Raw genomic sequence first — 13,807 nt, 5'->3', positions numbered from 1 at the left:
AAGACTTCAATAAAGGCGGTACCGCCCCCCCCCTCCTCTTTTAATATTTTTTCTCGCTGGTCCTATTATAAACGCCTTCCCTATATATATTCTGCGATGAATCTTCTTTCTCTTTCTTGCACATTTACCCGTCCATTTATCTCGTTTTCAAATAAGCATTTTCTTGAGCCACCACCTACCTCCCGATTCTTGGCCTATCCCCTTAGTGTGTACGAGCCATGTGAAAGCTTATGATCATCATCTGGTCTCACTTCTCATTTACACAATACTCTTTTAGTCGCAGTTGTACATTTTCAAGTTAAGTTTACGAAGTTAATAACTGCGAATACAACAACCCGATTCGTTGAGCATCTCCATTTGTGGGTACTGCGTGTTCATCATCACCACAAAGGCACATCATCATCATTATTATTATCATCATCAGAATTGTTTGCCTGCTACCGCTTCTCAACCTATCTTCGCCACACTTCATAAAATGTTCCTCGTCTTCTTCTTTCTGGGGTTTTAGGTGCCAAAACCAGTTCTGATTATGAGGCATGCCGTAGTGGAGGGCTCCGGATTAATTTTCTCCACCTGAGGTTCTTTAACGTGCATTACAACGCAAGCACCGGGCATTTTTGCATTTCGCCTCCACCGAAATGCGGCCGGCGCGGTCGGGATTCGATCCCGCGATCTCGTGCTCAGCAGCGCAACGCCTCAGCTGACTGAGCCACCCCGGCGGGTACTCCATAAAATGGCAGTCAAACTGATGGACGAGCGAACATCTCAGAAAACCCACTATCGTCGTCTGCTTCTTTCACCAGCATGGTGTCGTTGGCCTGCTGTGCCCAGTAAAAGAAGATCTTAAAAAAAGAGTGGCTCAGTGCGCACAATACATTCACGGAAATGCAGTCGGAAGAACGTCTAGAGCCAAATGGACAGCAATATTTTTGATCTCGTCAGCATCCTAGGCAGTGTTCTTCATCGGCTCATCTGAAAATATATTGACGCTTGCCGTATTGTGTGGGCTCATGAGTCAATAATTCAAATCTTCTGTTCAGCAACGGGCGGAAAGGGGATATCCTTTATAAAAGGTTCGTGGCAAGTTTCATAATGTAGAAGTGCTTTTGAATGGTGGTCCATATTTATTGCAAAACAACAATCTGGCCCCTGCAATGAATCCAACTTCGTGTTGCAATCGAGTGTTTGCCATCGATTGCAACACGATATGGGTATGAGCGGAAGTACGCGTGGAGAAGCAACGGTGAAAATTTTGTACGTAAATCGCACACATGATCATTCGAATTCTGTGGCAAGAAAGAGGCTCATATTTTTTTTCGTTATGGTTCAAAACAAACATTGCGAACCAGGCGCGGTGGTGTAGGGGCTTTGGCGTTACGCTCCTAATCACAAGGTCGCAGTAACAATCCTGGCCGCAGCCGCAGCATATCGATGGGGCCAAATGCAAAAACTCCCGTGTACCGTGCATTGGGTGCAGGTTATACAGCCCCAGGTTGTAAAAATTTGTCCGGAGTACCACACTACTGCGTGCCTCTTAATTATATGGTGAGTAACGCGTAAAACACCCAAATTTATTTTTATGTTAACTATAAATATCATCACACTAAGCGCAAACTAAATGCGCATATTACAGTTGCTGCGCAAACACGTTTCGTCAAACACATTTACGTATATCCTGCAGAAGCCTTAGCATTGTACGCACAAAGGTTTCTAATTTTTTGATAGCCTACCATTAATTGATTATACAGCTTTCTAGTAGAAGGAAAGGAAGGGGTATTACGCATGCGTCTCCTTCTCGGGCTATATTCCCGCCTCCACCTTGGACGTAAAACCATCGTGAAACTTGAACAAAATAACACATCCATCAAACAGTGGGGGAAAACTGCGTGTTTGACAGTTCACTGAAAGCCGCGCTTCGACAACGCGTGTTATAGGAAATTCTGTTCTCTAAGCCATTCGTTGAGACATCGGCCAGTCTGCCATCATGAAGCTTGCCGCCTAAGTTCTCTGAAGTTTGTGAAAAACAAAAAAAAAAAACATCCTTTGATGTGAAGTTCTTCTAGTATGGCGATAGGTATGTGCCGGGTGTATCGTTCACACAGCAAAAAGCCGCTTGGGACCACTTGACGAAAATGTAAGGGTAGCCGTCATCCCGTACCTGCACTACATTCTCATTACTTGAAAAAGCCATGGTAAAGGTTGTTCTATCTCCACCCCCCCCCCCCCAGGGCTGTGCAGGATGATCCAGGCAGAGTCTGCAACCACGCGCAACATCGATAGATGCTGCTTTTTCATAGGAGCCACCGTGATCGCCGGCAGTGGAGCCATCTAAGAGCGGGCTTATTGCTGGTGGTTGTTTTCGTGCTGGCGCGGGTCGTCTTAGTTTGACGTGACGTCTTCTACGTTGTAAACGGCTCTTTGAGACGTACTGAAGTGATTCAACGCGACGTGGCCGGGTTTTCTGCCCCTGGTGAGGCGGATGGAGTGCCCCGTGCAATGCCTGCATGGTCCTTTTGGGCCTGCATTCAGCCTCGGAGTTCAGTTGCGTAGTAAATATTCGTTTCGCAGATCTGTCCTTATTGCAAACACACCATATGCTTCATTTAGGCTGTGGTGTAGCTGCGATGAGAACTTAAGAAACAAACGTGACGATTGCAAAAGCTTGGCTGCCGCTCTGCTATAAGCAAAAAATTCTACTGTTAACTTTGAAGATCGTTCAAACTTATTCTTCTATACACATTGCCATACTATCTCGCTACTTAGGCGCGCATTCGCCAACAAATGAAACAATTATCGTTTGCCGGCTTACCGTACAAACCGCGAGGCGATGAAAACAGTCTTTTTTTATTGCACTAACAATTACATGGACACTTCAAGGCGGATTTCTGCCGTCGCCATCGCCGCCGTGAGCTTCCGTATAAAGTCCAAGGGCGATAAAATCGTCGCCGCGCGCCGTATGTGCGGCGGGCTGTCGCACGCACCGTATCTTGAAAGCGATCTCCAGACGGTTCTGACCTTTGTATGCGCTCTGCTTTCGCCGCTCAGTTTCCGTTGAAGCGATGGACCGTGCGAACCCTCGCTCGCTGCGGCGGCCGCGCTCGTTTGCGCCAGCGTTTTGACAGTGCTTGCGTGCGGTCATCGAGTGTGATCTATTCATGTTTGCTTGTGCGCGCTGACACCACGGTCTTTAATTCAGTTAGTAAGCGAATGTGTCCAAGTTTATGCAACACATAAACTACTATCCCTACTCCGTATAGCTCTCTACTAATTTGCTATCGCAATTGATGCTTCGCCTTTCGGGCTAAAATGCGACATTTTTTTTTTCTTGTCGTGTTCGAGCCGTCCTTTACGACACAATCCCCCGTTTTCTGGAGATTGTGTCTTCATAAATAGCCATCGCAGCCTTTTTATGCGACTTGTGTTAGATATTACTGTGTTGCAGTACAAAAAGTCCGTACTGAGGCACAAATTGATGCATCATGGCGGCTTACCAGCGGCAGTGATCTCTGTGTTTATCCTCGTCATCGGCCTCATAAAGGAAACTCTACGTAAATAGACACCGCGTCGCAGATTTAAAGTACGGGATAACCACACCACTGAAACACTCAAATAATCCAACGATTGCTGCTCAGATGCTTCGGGCTTGCATTTGGTGGGCCATATACACGAAAACGTTTATGGTTAACTTTTCGCGCCACGCGATCAGGTAGTGTCAAACTTTTTCAATTCACTCTGGTAATTCACAGACGCCGGCAGTCTCGGTTGAGTGGAACTCGCTGCAGCTAAACTATTTCACAACAACAAATACACCAAGACTGGTGATGTGGGTCGCCTCTTTGAGCAGCCAAGATTTTCCACTTTCTATAGACCATTTTACGGAAGCGTTTAGGTGCCCCATAATGCGCTAATAACGCTTCTGTTTTCTGTCTTTAACAACGAAGCTTACGGCACTACATTCGACTCCCAAGCATGAAAACTGTTGTATAAATGCGTTCAACGTTTCATGGCCATGTAACGTGACTTCTCACAAAACTAAGAAATTTTTTGTGTAACAGCCCAACATGGCGGCGCCCATGAATTGAATATAAAATTTCTATAGTTCGTGATGCATTCAAAAACTACCCAGTGCTATCCTGAGTACATTGTATGAGCTGACACCGCGAAACTATTTCGCAGAAAAAGATGAAGTATTTAAAATTATTTAAAACCCCGCGATGACAACGTATTGACACGTGTACATGTTTACCTTTTACCGGTGACCGCTTTTCATCGGCTAATAAATTTTAAACGTTATCGCTAGGCACAGGACGCGCCTGCATGTATTGGAAGTTTCTCGAACGTGATCGATGCTTCAATCCGTTGTCTGTTGGCACCGTCGCTTATGTAATCTGATTGTAGGAAAGACGCGGATTGTCTAGTACTTTCTGGAAGCCACGCGGTCACTAGGGATTACTCTGGAACCTTCGATGACTCATGTAATAAAGCGGACGCGCTTCGCCGCTGACCAAATTTTGACGATCGCTGACTTTGTTCGCGGCTATCGTTCTGCTTCTAGTGCAACTTGCGTTTGTGGGCACATGTTCGCCCAATAAAAAGTCCGCTTCGTCATTCACAGTTTTGTGACTGTTTTCTTCCCCGCCACTACTACGTGACAGTATTAAAGCAGCACCAATCCGGCTCGCTCATGCAATAAAGAGGGAAAGGCTTGCTGCACACTTGCTGCCAGAGATTTCCCGCTAGCCCGCTGAAACTGTTTGTAGGAAACACAGGAACAAGTTTATGACATGTGCGGGAAATGTCACACAAACTCCCCTGTCATCGGCAGAACATTATGTTTAGCAGACTGGCCAGTGTGCCAACGAGAGGCTTAGGAAACATATTTGCAATGTAACACGCATGCTCAAAGGACGGCTTTCAAGGCGTCGCAATAGATTCGGTTGTCCACCACTACCTAATCAACGAAAATGGAAATTGTGGTGGTGGAGTGGTTATATAGGCTAGACGCCATATCCACTGCGAGGTAATCGAATCGTTCAAGCTTACAGCTGATGACTATAAACTCAGGTCTTGTAAAAAATAGTGCAACATAAGCGCGGGCGTTATTTGCGCTCCCAGCAGTACAGAATAATTGTTAGACTTGCTCTAACAGCTACAATATTTTTTCGCCTTATAAGTTACCATACGACTATTTCAGCTTAAAAAGTCAAAGAGGCATCGTGAAGTCTCGCGAACTCAATAAAATATATGCATGCGCATTCACTAACGTCACAACATACCAGCCGTAGCAGTGTAGTGACGTTGGCGTTCCTCTGCTAAGCCTGATGGCGCTGGATGAAATCCCGGCTACGGCGGCCATATTTTCATGGGAGCGAAATGCAAGAACTGACATGTACTATGCATTGCGTGCATGTTAAACAACCCCAGGGGGTCAAAGTTAATCCAGAGTAGAGCACTGCGCGGGCTCGGGCTTACCCGAAAGCCCGGGCCCGGCCCGGCCCGTGGGCCGGGCCGGGCCGGGTAGAACAGTTTTTTCACGGGCTCGGGCCGGGCTCGGGCACGGCGTATGCTTTTTGACCCGGGCCCGGGCCGGGCTTTGGTTATTTGACGCGGGCCCGGGCCGGGCTCGGGCTTTCTGGTGGTGTGCATGTGACGTGAAGCGAGTTATTCTCGGGCATCTCAACTCTGAAAAATATTATTTTTTGGTCTCGGGCCGGGTTCGGGCCGGTTTCGAGTCGGGCTCGGGCCGGGCTCGGGCCTAAGGTAAAGGGGTGGCGGGCCGGGCCGGGCGGGTAACGTAGATTAATTCCAAGCCCGGGCCGGGCCCGGGTATCACCATAAAAGTTTTGATCGGGCTCGGGCGGGCCGCCCAACGTAAAAACGGGCCCGGGCCGGGCCCGGGCTGAAAAAATCGGCCCGTGCAGTGCTCTAATCCAGAGTCCCACACTACGGCGTGCCTTATACGGCGTGCCTTATGTCGTAGCAGCTCCGGTGGCTCAGTTAGCTACGGCGTTGCGCTGTTGAGCACGAGGTCTCGGGATCGCATCCCGGCCGCGGCGGCCGCGTTTCGATGGAGGCGAAATGCAAAAATGCCCGTGTGCTTTCGTTGTATTTTGACCACCCCAGGAGGTCAAAATTATTCCGGAGCCCTCTACTATAGCGGGCCTCATAATCATAACCGGTTTTGGCACGTAAAACCCGAGAAAAAAGAAGAAGAATCATATCGTGAGTTTGGAGCGTGAACACCCAGAAGTCAATTTCATTTTAACGATGCAAATATCATCAAACTTAGTTTGGGTCACACTAAGCGCAAAGTAAATATGCATTCACAGGAGCTGCGGACAGCACTTTTCACCAAACACGTATACGTATGCCAATAATGCAAAATCCTTAGCGTTTTACACAACAGTATTGCATTTTTATAGCATATCATGAATTGATTATATAACATTTGTAGTGAGGGCTAGGATGGTGTTTTCACAGATGTGTACCCCTTCTCTGGAATATATTCTCAATCAATTATTATCTAAAAAGGAACAGTGGGAGGCTGCCTTGCGCAGTTCGAGGGCAACCTTCAGTATAGCCCATCCCTGAGTGGGCTGAGATTTTAGAGGAGGCCTACTTCAGTTGTTCCTCTGCCCACCCTCTATCCCATTGGTGCTTTCCCTTTAAAAGGTGATAAATGATTTTTTTAATTAATTATCAATTCATTCATTAATCCTCAAATAGACGTCGCCTGTAAAACTATCGCGAGAATTGCACGAAGTAACAGATTCATCAAGCAGTGTTGAACAACCGCATGTTTCGCAGTGCATTGAATGCCACGCTAGGACGATGCTTGTCCCAGGTAGCACACAAAGTCTTCAAAACGTCGTAATAATTGATTCAACGTCCAAAACAGATTTTTGACCAAAATCGACGCTTTAAAAACGTCGCAGCCACGACAGATTAAAAACGAGGGGTGAATACGTCTTGAAAACGTTTTCAAAAGACTAGCCGTATCTGTTCAATTACCTAGCGTACCGAGTTTTCGATAGCGCCATTTTTGGCGGGAGAATTCATCATTTATCCAATCTTACGCAAGGTGGCGATACTGTCGTCACATCGGTCACATGACCACGGTGTACATGTCCAAGCTTGTGGCCGCGGCTGCCGGCTTCCGCGTGAAACCGCCCTGTGCATAGTTCCCTAATTGCGCTTGGTTTGGGCTGTCGTGTGGCTCTGCCTGTTTTCGGTTGTGCAGTCCTTTGCCATTGTGATGAGTGAAAGAAAACGACGACGAAGAATTGCGCGCGGGTTCTTTCGCGATTTCACCACGCATGTGAGTGATCTCGCCAAATCAGCGATGGCCCAGTGGTATTGGGCCACGTATGGCTAGCACGTGGCGAAATGCTTCGTGGCGAGACACGCGGCTAGTCAGCTGGAGACGGAAGACAGCAGGCCGACGTGTCGGACGCCGACAATCAAGGTTCTAAGGAACGCGGCCGTCCATGGAGCTGCCACCCGGCCGTTGGCCTTCGCCAACACGTTCGCCAGCGCTAGTACTGCAGCTCGGAGCGTGGCTTGGCCTGCTGTGCTACCACTTGCCGCGAGCATTGCGGATCGCGGGCAAGGAGTCTCCTCGGTCAGTTGTTCGGCGGAGCACCGTTCGTGGCCTAGATAATGGCCGCATATGCATAGAGTACTGCGGCTTGCGCGCAAGCTGTCCGCTGGGCAGGCAGACCATTCCTGCAACAAGCACTGCGGCTCGGATGCAGGCTGACCGATGAGCGCCAGTGAGCGGTCATCTCCAGTTCGGTCCGGTTCGGTCACTCCGCATCGTTTCCAACATCGAGGCGAGTCCGACGTCGTCACGTCATCGCCGCTCACTTTGGCAAGCCCTCGTTTTATGTACACCGTATCGTGAGCTCTCTTGACTGTTTCTTTCTTGGACTCCTATCAGCTCTAGCTGTTCTAGCCTTGTATATATGTCGTGTCATATGGCGTAAGGTTCTGTGGGGTTGTAGTTTGATTTTATAGTTTTCGTAAATGTAGTTTGGTATTAGTTTTCATAAAGGTAGCTTGGATTTTCCCATCACGAGTTCAACTGCTTTTCTTGCGTCCCTTTCCTCATCGCGCGGCACGACAAACAAGTGTGATGAATGTCCTCGTGATTTCCTTTACACTCATGCAAGTATTGCAGTGTTGTGCTGTCTTATTCGACAGTGCGTGCGCAGTGATTTGTTTGCATGGTTTTAATTTGTTTAGCAGCTTAGTTTTGTATTAAAGAGCGCCTAGTGGAGGGGACTAATTTGCTCTGCAATCTGATTCTCACGTCGCTATGTGAGGAGCCTTTTCAGTGATGTTGTATTTAAAGTGTTAAGCTCAGTATGAGGATGAAGGTGAGAAGAAATGTTGCTTTTGTGTGCCTGACATTGGGATCCGCCATCAGGAGTGAAACTATCAAGTTTTGCAGGATGCGAAGAAAGGCGGAAATTGCTGTCTCGGCGCATTTTGCCTATATCATCTAGACAGCTGTGATCGCGGTAATTCAGTTTTCCGTTTCGCAAGAATGTCGCAGACAAGAGAACTGAACTACAGGCTCTTTGTTAATGATTCAATACGGGTATGGTAGCGCAAGAGATGAGGTCAACGGCCCGTCCTATTCCCTTGCCTTGTGCTACAGCGCACCCATAGAATATTGCGTACCACACCATGCTGTTATCGCTTGCGATTCAGGTTCTCTCAATTGTGCTTTGGCCCGTTTTATCTTACGTTATTAGTATTTCATGGTCTTAAGAGGAACTTCGTTTCTAATGTGACATGGAGAAATTCGATTTTCTTTGGCACCGCGGCATGGTTGCGATATATTGCGCAGCTTATTGGAGCTTTCTTCTTATAGTTTTTCTAGTTCGCGAATGGATACCGCATATACGCTGCATAACTCGCTAGCGGATACTGCATATGTGAATGGTGAATCCCCTTGTCGCAAAATATCCTGTTACGCCAGGTAGTCTTGATTATTTGCAGTTTGTGACTGGTGTCGGACTCTACATGAACACATGAACATACATTGGGACATCTTCCCTCATCTGCTTTAAAGGGTGTTCTCCAAATCGCTTAACAAATGCAAGTAATCACACTGCTAGCACAGGAAGGGCGAGTGAACGCAATTTAATATGGTATTACATAAGTTGTCGCTAATTTCACTTGAAATGCTAGGTAAATTGAATGTTGAATCTGCATATGTGATTTCATTGAGCAGCCTCTTCAAAACAATTCCTGCAATAATGTTTATAGTTCCCCTCATCATGTTTGTTTTTTGATCCGGATACAGTGTTGGAGTTTCATATTTTGTGTACATATCGCTTTCATAAGTCACAATAAAATTTAGTATGTCTTTAACATTGTAGCTTACTTGTGCTGTTATGTTTCATTACAAGCTGCAAAAATTTGAAAGAATGTGTTGGCCTCCCCACTTATCTAGCAAGCCCACGTAGAGGTGAGTCTTCAGTGCTACACCTCAGTGCTACCTCTGGTGCTACCCAGTGAAGGCCAAATGCATATACAGGGTGTCCCAGCTAACTTTAGCCAGAATTTTAAAATATGTCGATGCATCCTAACGCGACCAAACCCGTTTTGCTTACCATTGTATGGCGTAAGTCAATATTTTTTTTATTCTGCTTAATTGCATATTTAGTTAAGATTAATGAACCAACTTCTGAAGCAACGAAGTTAGGAAAGAAGAGTGGTTTGCTAAATGTCCAAATAAACAGTTTCTAACTTTCTATTAAGTATTTGTATTTTCCCGCTTACTGCAGATGCCCTCAAAAGATAAAAAATACGATGTGACATGCCCCCTTGTGCGCCGTGATTGAAGTGCCGCCAAACGTTCCGTGTGCAAACTAACATAGCATTTAGCGGGGTGTTGCCGCTTAAAAGGCGACAAGACACCGACGCAGGCGTCGGCTGCGTGATTTAGACCAGCAAGCGTTATCGCTTGTGCTGCTATAACGCTTGGACTGTCGCGTTTTAAGCGGCAGCGCATCCTGCTAAATGTTATGTTCGTTTGTACGCGAAACGCTTGGCAGCACTGCAATCACGGCACGCAAGCGAGCATGTCACGTGGTATTTTTTTTAAATATCGCAGGCATCTGTAGTAAGAGGGAAAAAAACTGATAGTACTTAATCAATAAAAAAAGTTAGAAACTGCTTAATCGGACGGTTTGTAGACCGCTCTACAACTTAATAATTTTAATTTTGTTTGCTTCGTTGGTTATTTAATATCAGCTAATTATGCAATTGATCCGAATACAAAAGATACTGATTTACTGCAGACAATAGTCAGCAACATGCATTTGGTCGCGTCGTCTTTGTGTGCAGCGGCATATTTTTAACTCTGGCTAAAGTTAGCTGGGAAACCCTGTATATGCCAGCGATAGTATGTGGGCAAGCCTTTCTGCCGAAGCCATTGCATTTGCATTCAAAACATTTCAACTACCAGTCTAGTGCAGGATACGTGTCCACTTCGACAAAATGGAGCACTAGTGCAAATATCTGGGTGTACTTGTCCAGGGCAACAAGTTTTCCTACTTTAAAAACATTTCAAGTACCAGCATGTACGACAGTTCCATTGCAAGAGGCACTGAATAATGTTAACTGGTGCGCTCCCAAGCTGTTCATCAATGGAATTCTGCCTGGACTGTGTGCCAAATACTTTTGGATGTGAAAGTTTGGATTCTATCACCCATGGTCATCTTCCTCGGCTGCCTTTTATATATGGCGCACTCCGTCGCGTGTGTCTCGTGCTTCGTACTGCGAGCTGCGAGGTTATAAAAAAAGGGAGGGAAATAAAAGATGCTTCTGCTCTTGCCATCGGTCCGAACGGTTCTCAGATCTTGCGCTCGCTGACATACATTGTTGTAGTGGACCTAACCTCGGTCGCTATAACGTGGTGACCCGGACGTGATCGTACGGCGAGCACCCCGTCATGGACGATGACACCAACGAGAGACCAACAACAAGCGCAGAGGGCCTCGTCACGTTGGAGATTCACCTGCCGTCTTTTTGGACACGAAATCCTGAAACCTGATTTACTCAGGTGGAGGCCATATTCGACCTTCGGCACATTACCTTGCTGCGCGCATGGTTTCTCCATGCTGTTTCGGTACTGTCTACAGACAGAGGTGGTTGAGGAGTTTCAAGAAGTTGTGACTCGCCCTACGACACCACACCCTAATACCACTTCTAATCGGCAATGCAGGATCGCAAGTCCGTATCTGCACGCAGGCGGCTTCAGCAGATTCTAAACCAACAGGAGCTCGTCGAGTGTCGGAACTACTATGTCGTATGCGGCGGCTTCTGAGTGACTAGGCTGGACTCAAAGAGGCCGCTGCTGCGTGAACTGTTCCTTCAGCGCCTGCCGCAAAATTGGGTGGTCACCTTGGATGGCACACAAGAAGACATGTCCCTCGACAATCATGCCGAGCTGGCCAACCGCATCGCTGACAATTCAGCAAGAGGTGCTCTAGCAACGACGACCGTTCCGCTGTAGCACCTCGAAGATCGGCAGTTTCGCCTTCAGTAAAAGACCTCAGTACCGTTCGGACCGATGGCAGAAGCAGAAGAAGCTCTGTTGTTCTTCCTTTTTTTTAACCTTGCAGCACGAGACACACGCCGGAGTTCGCCGTATACAGACTCGACAGGGGAACAGCGCAAAAAGACAAAGGACGACAAGGGGAACACATATCAGCTCTGGTGTGTGTTCCTGTTTTTGTCCTTCGTCTTTTCGCGCTGTTCCTGTGTCGAGTATGTACCGGCTAGCACAATCCTCTAGTATCACTTAAATTGGGCCAAACTTCAAAAATGTGCAAAGGCAGCGTAGCTGGACAGAACCAAGGTATTGTTTGCCGTCACTTAGAGATACTCAGATTATATTTTGCATTCCGCCTAATTATATAATTGGACTTCAATAATTAATCAACTTCTCAGTTATAGTTAAGTGTCAATGAGATAAGTGTCAAAATACACGCAAACTGGCTCGAGCGGCCAGTCGCGCGGCAGTTCTGAGTGTGTTCGGGGGCTTCGATCACATTCGGAAAAGCGCTTTTAAGTAGCACGTATTGAGCAACAGAAAGCTGTATCGGGTGGTTTTCATGTTGCCTTACAATTTTCTCATTGACACTTATCTAATTATAATAATCGATAATTTGAGGAATTAATGAAGACTAATTATCTAATTAGCGGAATTAAAAAAATAATCTGAGTATCGCCAAGCGGCGACAAACATTGCCTTGGTTCTGTCCAGCTGCGTGGGAGTTGCATATTTATAGTTTGGGCCAAGTTACGTGAAACACACTGTATAAAAAGCGGCTGAGGAAGATGACGATGGCTGCTAGAGGGCGAACTGGTAAAGTGTTTGCTCGGGGTTACATGTGCAAAACCTTCTTGTCATTCAGAGCGCTTTTTTTACTTCAGGGATCCGTTTTCTGCCACTTCTTCGGACTGTGTGGTGAACTTTCTGCGATGTGTGTAAAGTGTAACATGGCATTGTACAAACGTATTCACTGGTTTGAAGATGATTCACCGTGGCCGGGATTTGATCCCGGCCACGGTGACCACTCTTCGATCGCGTCGAAATGCACATGTGTCATTGAAAAAAAAACTGAAACGAATTTCGTGAGTCAGAAGCGATCCCAAGAAACGGCTGGAGTTGTTTCAGGAATGTCAGTGTTGGATAGTTCAGTACGGCTTCTATTCTCTCTGGGAGTGCTTCGGCGCTATGATCGGAAATGCTTTAACCCAAGTTATAAATATATAAAGGTCCAAATTGACATTTCTCGTGGTTTAGCCTGAAGCAAGACTGATACAGCCTTTCTAATACAGCTCCTAGGTTCCGCAGATGTTTCTTCATCTGTTGTGCCCACGACTAGAATATCGCCAAGGTATACGACACAGGCTTGATCCTTCAGTAGACCTAACATAGTGTTCATTGCGCGTTGAAAAATGCTTGGAGCCGTGCGCAACCCGAAAGACACACTATTTAATTCCTACAATACAGGAGGAGTATGGAAGGCTGTTTGAACTTGTCCACTTCTGCTACATTTATCTGCCAATATCAGGCAAGCAGATCGAGAACGAAAAATATCGACTTAATTTCGTACGGTGTTGATTGCGTCATCGATGCGGAGCAGATCGATTCTAAGAATGGGGTGTCACATGGTTGTTCCGCTCTTGATAGTCCGCACAAAACAGGAGAGTACCGGTCTTTTTCCGAACGAGTACGACAGGTGTGGTCCAAGGGCTACCAGATGATCTGATAATGTCCGCTCCTAGCATTTCATGCACTTGATCGCTTTTAATTGCACGCTCCCTTTCAGCATAACGCCGTAACGGTACGCATACTGGCGGGAATACAAACGTCCATACGAACGTCCATCGGAATGTGATGGAGGAGGAAGCAAGTTCCGGGCAATTCAGCAGTAGTGCCAGCAAAACGTTCATTGCGCTGTTCTAGAACGAAGGAGAATGTGCGCACAGAAGATTAACCTTCACAGCGCTGAACCTTTGAGGCTGGTTGTGTAGTTGTGGGGAGCTTGTTCTCCGCACTGTTCTTGCGGAGCTTGCCCTCAGCACAGCTCGTGGTAGAAGGCTCACCCGTAGGTTCCCCAGTCGATGGAGGGTAGACGACAGACGAACAGAGCTTGACTTGACCATCTCTAATAGTTAGCTGGACGTCCCCTGATAACAAGTAGTCAGTGCCTAAAATAAGGTCGTCTGGTACGTCCTCCAAGACTGGGACAGAGTTCATAAGCTCGCTTCACGCGGGAGT

Source organism: Dermacentor silvarum, chromosome 3, assembly GCF_013339745.2.
Source record: "Dermacentor silvarum isolate Dsil-2018 chromosome 3, BIME_Dsil_1.4, whole genome shotgun sequence".
NCBI lineage: Eukaryota > Metazoa > Arthropoda > Arachnida > Ixodida > Ixodidae > Dermacentor > Dermacentor silvarum.
The sequence above is the reverse complement of the archived record's forward strand: the minus strand, read 5'-3'. Positions refer to the sequence as shown.